Here is a 6,825-nt window from a genome sequence, read left to right on the forward strand (position 1 = left end):
ATCAATTCTTTGGTGCTCAGCCCTCTTAATAGTTCAACTCTCACATCCATACATGACTGGAAAAACCATAGCCTTGACTAGATGGACCTTTATTGGCAAAGTAATGTCTCTGCTTTTTAATATGCTGTCTAGGTTGTTCATAACTTTTCCTTCCATGGAGCAAGCGTTTATTAATTTCATGGCTGCAGTCACCATCCACAGTGATTTTGGAGCCCCTCAAAATAAAGTCAGACACTGTTTCCACTGTTTCCCCATCTGTTTGCCATGAAGTGAAGGGACAGGATGCCATGATCTTAGTTTTCTGAACATTGAGCTTTAAGCCAACTTTTTCACTCTCCTCTTTTACTTTCATCAAGAGGCTCTTTACTTCTTCTTCACTTTCTGCCATAAGAGTGGTGTCATCTGCATATCTGAGGTTATTGATATTTCTCCCGGCAATCTTGATTCCAGCTTGTGCTTTTTCTAGACCAGCGTTTCTCATGATATACTCTGCATATAAGTTAAATAAGCAGGGTGACAATATACAGCCTTGAAGTACTCCTTTTCCCATTTGGAACCAGTCCATCATTCCATGTCCAGTTCTAACTGTTGCTTCCTGACCTGCATACAGGTTTCTCAAGAGGCAGGTCAGGTGGTCTGGTATTCCCATCTCTTTCAGAATTTTTCACAATTTATTGTGATCCACACAGTCGAAGGCTTTGGCACAGTCAGTAAAGCAGAAATAGATGTTTTTTTCTGGAACTCGCTTGCTTTTTTGATGATCCAGTGGATGTTGGCAATTTGATCTCTGGTTTCTCTGCCTTTTCTAAAACTAGCTTGAACATCTGGAAGTTCACAGTTCATGTATTGCTGAAACCTGGCTTGGAGAATTTTAAGCATTACTTTACTAGCATTTGAGATGAGTGCAATTGTGCAGCAGTTTGAGCATTCTTTGGCATTACTTTTCTTTGGGATTTGAGATATATATATATATACACACACATACATGTATAGTTATACATATGTATATATATACATGTATACATATATATAATATATATATAGCATGATTGCTAAATATATCCTTTAATTAAACCTAAGCCTTAATCTATAGCTTCAGAAAGAAGATATCCCTAAGAATAAGTTGATTCTGAAAATATTAACTTAGAAGCAAAGCAGAATTTTACTGCTTGTATTATAGTTGTTGATATACATTTTCTATCATTCTACCCCTTTTTTTTTTCATGTTAAGCTCACTGAGGGAAAGGGCCATATTGGAGTGATGTTTTTATTCTGTACACAGTTTTTCCATGATGCCTTACACATATGTACATTCAATAAATATTTTATAATTGTTTTTATAAAAATTATATTTATCTACAGGAATATGGAACAGAAAGGACCTTTTTTTATTCTCTTGAAAATATAACCAAATATATTTAAAACCATTTTAACATCTCTCAGTATTTCACTTGTTTTCTTCTCCTTTCTTCCCCTCTGTCCCTACTTTAAACTACAGTCAAATGTCTTATCTTGCAAGCTGTATATATGCACTGATAATAAGGAGATATTAGTATGGCTGACACTGAAAGAAGCAATGAGAGGGCATGTGTGAAATAAATCCAAAGATAATAGATTCTTAAACCAATTCAATACATCTTTCAAGGCTGCTTAAAAGGAAAATCCATCTGTAACTCTTTATGTATTTGTACAGCAACAATTACTTTCATAGAGGAAAAACTTTTAAAAATTATTCTAGACTAACAATAGAGGCCGGACCAATTGAATTTAAGACTAAAGAATAAAGCCTAGACTTTTGAAAGTATATCACAAATTGTTTAGTTTAAGCTCAATCTTGAATGATTTGTGTAGCCTAGTTCATGTTGGGTATAAATCCTGTATAACCATACTATGTACCAAGTTTGATGTTAGGTGCTGAGGTTTCAATTGGGAAGTAAATTAAATAGTATCTGCCATCATGAAGCTTAGATTCTAGCAATCAGTCATAACTAGCCTAATAATTAACTTTGGTCATAATGATCAATAAAACCTTGCCCTTAATGTAGCATAATTAGCATAAAATCAGAAATAAACAACAATTAATTTATTCACAGTGTATACTGCAAAAATCCAAAGAAGTAGGCTCAACTGAAAGCTGTTTTTAGAATAATTGTTCTTTAAATTTAATAGTAATAATAGCTGATATTTAATGATTGCCTACCACTTGCCACACAATACTCTAAGTCATTGACAGACATGAACTTATTTAATTCTCACGGTAATCCTGGGAGGCATTACTATGATTATCTCTGTTGTACACACGAGGAAACTGAGGCTTATGGAGGTTAATAAGTTGTCCAAAGTCTTTCATCCAGAAAGCAACAGATCTATTGAAATCCAAGTAGTCTAACTACAGGGTCAGTTCATTCTATCACTCTGCATCTTACCAGTTGTCTAGGATTTGGGACAGAGTCATAGAAGACAACATGAAGGTTATTTTCCTTCATGAGAAGGAAATATGAGAGGGCATATGTGAAATAAATCCAAAGTTAATAGATTAACTCATTAAATAGTCCATCAAGGACTATTTAAAAATATTTTAATTCTAAGGGAAACCAAGTTCAAGTGCACGTCTGTATGCATATGAAGGATCAAGAGATAACTATTACAACTTCAGTAAATTCAGTTTATTATTGAGACTTGTGTAAAGTTGATTACAAATAGCATTGCCAATTTATATTATTTCTCTGGTTAAAAAATCTCTCACTATGTTGCAGTGATTTGATCATTAATTATATATCTAAATACATATTTCTAATTCACTCCATAGATCTATTGTTGAGTGTGCTATATACCAGAGGCTGGGGATAGGAGGGGCTTAGAGGCTGCTGCTGCTGCTAAGTCACGTCAGTCGTGTCCAACTCTGTGCGACCCCATAGACGGCAGCCCACCAGGCTCCCATCCCTGGGATTCTCCTGGCAAGAATACTGGAGTGGGCTGCCATTTCCTTCTCCAGTGCATGAAAGTGAAAAGTGAATGTGAAGTCGCTCAGTCCTGTCCGACTCTTCGCGACCCCATGGACTGTAGCATACCAGGCTCCTCGGTCCATGGGATTTTCCAGGCAAGAGTACTGGAGTGGGGTGCCATTGCCTTCTCTGGCTTAGAGGCTAGGGGAGGGTAAAATGAAACTAAAATGCATTTCAATGAGTGCTGAGGAGAGCCCTGTAGCGGTTCTGTTGAAGTATAACTGATTCATGATTATTATAGCTTTTTTAATATACCTACCGATTTTAGAACAGTTTTAAACTTACAAAATTATTGCAAAGACTACAGAAATCTCCTGTATGCCCACTCCCTATTTATATTATATATTAGTTTTCCCTATTTATATTATACATTAGTACTGTACATATGTCACATTTAACAAACCAATACTAATAACATTGTTATTACCTAACATATATATATAGTTTATTCAGAATTCCTCAGTTATTTCCCTATTTTTTTCTGTTCCAAAATTCCATCTAGATTAGCAATTACATTTATTATTTTTTATTTTTTTCATTTATTTTTATTAGTTGGAGGCTAATTACTTTACAATATTGTAGTGGGTTTTGTCATACATTGACATGAATCAGCCATGGATTTACATGTATTCCCCACCCCAATCCCCCCTCCCACCTCCCTCTCTACCTGATCCCTCTGGGTCTTCCCAGTGCACCAGCTCCGAGCACTTGTCTCATGCATCCAACCTAGGCTGGTGATCTGTTTCACCCTAGATAATATACATGTTTTGATGCTGCTCTCTCGAAACATCCCACCCTCGCCTTCTCCCACAGAGTCCAAAAGTCTGCTCTGTACATCTGTGTCTCTTTTTCTGTTTTACATATAGGATTATCATTACCATCTTTCTAAATTCCATATATATAAATGTGTTAGTATACTGTAATGGTCTTTATCTTTCTGGCTTACCTCACTCTGTGTAATGGGCTCCAGTTTCATCCATCTCATTAGAACTGATTCAAATGAATTCTTTTTAATGGCTGAGTAATATTCCATGGTGTATATATACCACAGCTTCCTTATCCATTGGTCTGCTGATGGGCATCTAGGTTGCTTCCATGTCCTGGCTATTATAAACAGTGCTGCGATGAACATTGGGGTGCATGTGTCTCTTTCAGATCTGGTTTCCTCGGTGTGTATGCCCAGAAGTGGGATTGCTGGGTCATATGGCAGTTTTATTTCCAGTTTTTTAAGAAATCTCCACACTGTTTTCCATAGTGGCTGTACTAGTTTGCATTCCCACCAACAGTGTAAGAGGGTTCCCTTTTCTCCACACCCTCTCCAGCATTTATTGCTTGTAGACTTTTGGATAGCAGCCATCCTGACTGGCGTGTAATGGTACCTCATTGTGGTTTTGATTTGCATTTCTCTGATAATGAGTGATGTTGAGCACCTTTTCATGTGTTTGTTAGCCATCTGTATATCTTCTTTGGAGAAATGTCTGTTTAGTTCTTTGGCCCATTTTTTGATTGGGTCATTTATTTTTCTGGAATTGAGCTTCAGGAGTTGCTTGTATATTTTTGAGATTAATCCTTTGTCTGTTTCTTCATTTGCTATTATTTTCTCCCAATCTGAGGGCTGTCTTTTCACCTTGCTTATAGTTTCCTTTGTTGTGCAAAAGCTTTTAAGTTTCATTAGGTCCCATTTGTTTAGTTTTGCTTTTATTTCCAATATTCTGGGAGGTGGGTCACAGAGGATCCTGCTGTGATTTATGTCGGAGAGTATTTTGCCTATGTTCTCCTCTAGGAGTTTTATAGTTTCTGGTCTTACATTTAGATCTTTAATCCATTTGGAGTTTATGTTTCCTTAGGCTCCTTTTAGCTTTGAGAGTTTCTCAGACTTGCATTGTTTTTGATGATCTGGATGGTTTTGAGGATTACTGATCAGGTATTTTGTATAATATCTCTCAATTAGGATTTGTCTAGTGTTTTTCTTATGATTAAGTGGGAGTTACTGGTTTTGGGGAGAAAGATAACAGGTGAAATGCCACTTTCATAACATCAGTTCAATTCAGTCGCTCAGTCATGTCTGACTCTTTGTGACCCCATGAACTGCAGCACGCTAGGCCTCCCTGTCCATCACCAACTCTCTCAAACTCATGTCCATTGAGTTGGTGATACCATCCAACCATCTCATTCTCTGTCATCCCCTTCTCCTCCTGCCTTCAATCTTTCCTGGCTTCAGAGTCTTTTCCAATAAGTCAGTTCTTTGCATCAGGTGGTCAAAGTATTAGCGCTTCAGCTTCAGCATCAGTCGTTCCAATGGTTATTCAGGACTGATTTCCTTTAGAATTGACCAATTTGATCTCTTTGTTGTCCAAGGGATTCTCAAGAGTCTTTTCCAACACCACAGTTCAAAAGCATCAATTCATAACCTTACATACTATCAATATGACTTACCACTGTTGGTATTAAACTTGATCACCTGGGTGAGGTAGTGTTTGTCAAGTTTATCCTTTGTAAGGTTACTCTGTTTCCCCTTTTCCAAACTGTACCCTTTAGAAATAAGTCACTATCAACAGCTCACATTTAAAGAGTGAGGTGTTTAAATAAATAAATAAATAAATAAAGAGTGAGATATTATGCTCCATTTTGTTGAGAGTGGAGTATCTATGTAAGCTACTTAGAATTCTTCTTCAAAGTAGATTTGTCCCTCCTCCTCCCACCCTTATTTATTCAATCACTGATTTATATATAAAAGTATGATCTTGTGGATATTTATTTCATACTTTAGATTATACTCCAATATTTAAAATTTTTTTTAATCTTTTACCCAGTATTTATTTTGTTTCTCATTTTCTTCCAGCTGTGGCCATTGTGAACTTTTTCAGTTGGCATCTGTATCCCTTTAACATGCTCCAATTATTTTTAAGCAATTTCTTTCTCTGTGGCACTAAAAGGCAGCATGATTTCTTAGGTGGCCTGGAAAGTCTTCAGGATTAAATGAAATTATCCCCAAACTTTAAAAGATTAGTGGGATTTTATGAGATTCAGAAAGGTCCTCCATGCAAAGGGGGAAGCATATTCAAAGACAAGATATGAAAGAACATGGTATCCTTAGAGAAGCAATAATGCTGTGTAGCTGCTTGGGAATGTGATTGAAATCAGAAGAGTGACTGGAAAGATAATTTGAAGCTGACTTTTGTTAAGATTCTTCACATTTAGACTTTCTCTTTGAATCTCTAGGGATATAAAACAAGAACATAGAGTCAGTTGAAATTATTAGAAATTAACACATACAAGTTTTAAAGTTAGCGAATGAACAGCATTAAAAAGAGAATACCATATCTTCACAGTGAAATTTATCTTCTTGCAACTGAAGCCAGTACTGTCACATTCTGATAACATATCAAAAGTATAAGAAAAATAATTGAAAGGCCAGGACTTTATAACTGCTAAAACAGTATAGACCCAAACTCTCTCAAGTTCATAGCTTTGTGATACCTACTCTTGAGAGTAGTTATTGATCATGGAACTTATCATTAGAGATGGTGATTGTCTCCAACTCTCTTGATAAATATATAAATATTTATAAAAGACATATTTGATAAGACCTATTAAATCATTTGTATAGCTATTCATTTGATGAGTTTTGTATTAATCTACTCTGGCTGCTATAACAGAATTCCATAGGCTGAGTGACTTAATCACCAAGCCTTTATTTCTCATAGTTCTGGAGGCTAGAAGTCAAGTTCAAGGTGCCAGCTTGGCAAGAGGGTCTTTTTCCTTGCCCTTGCTTACACACAGCTGTCTTTTCATTAATTTCTTCCCAAAGGCCCTCTCT

Source organism: Cervus elaphus, chromosome X (genome assembly GCF_910594005.1).
Source record: "Cervus elaphus chromosome X, mCerEla1.1, whole genome shotgun sequence".
NCBI lineage: Eukaryota > Metazoa > Chordata > Mammalia > Artiodactyla > Cervidae > Cervus > Cervus elaphus.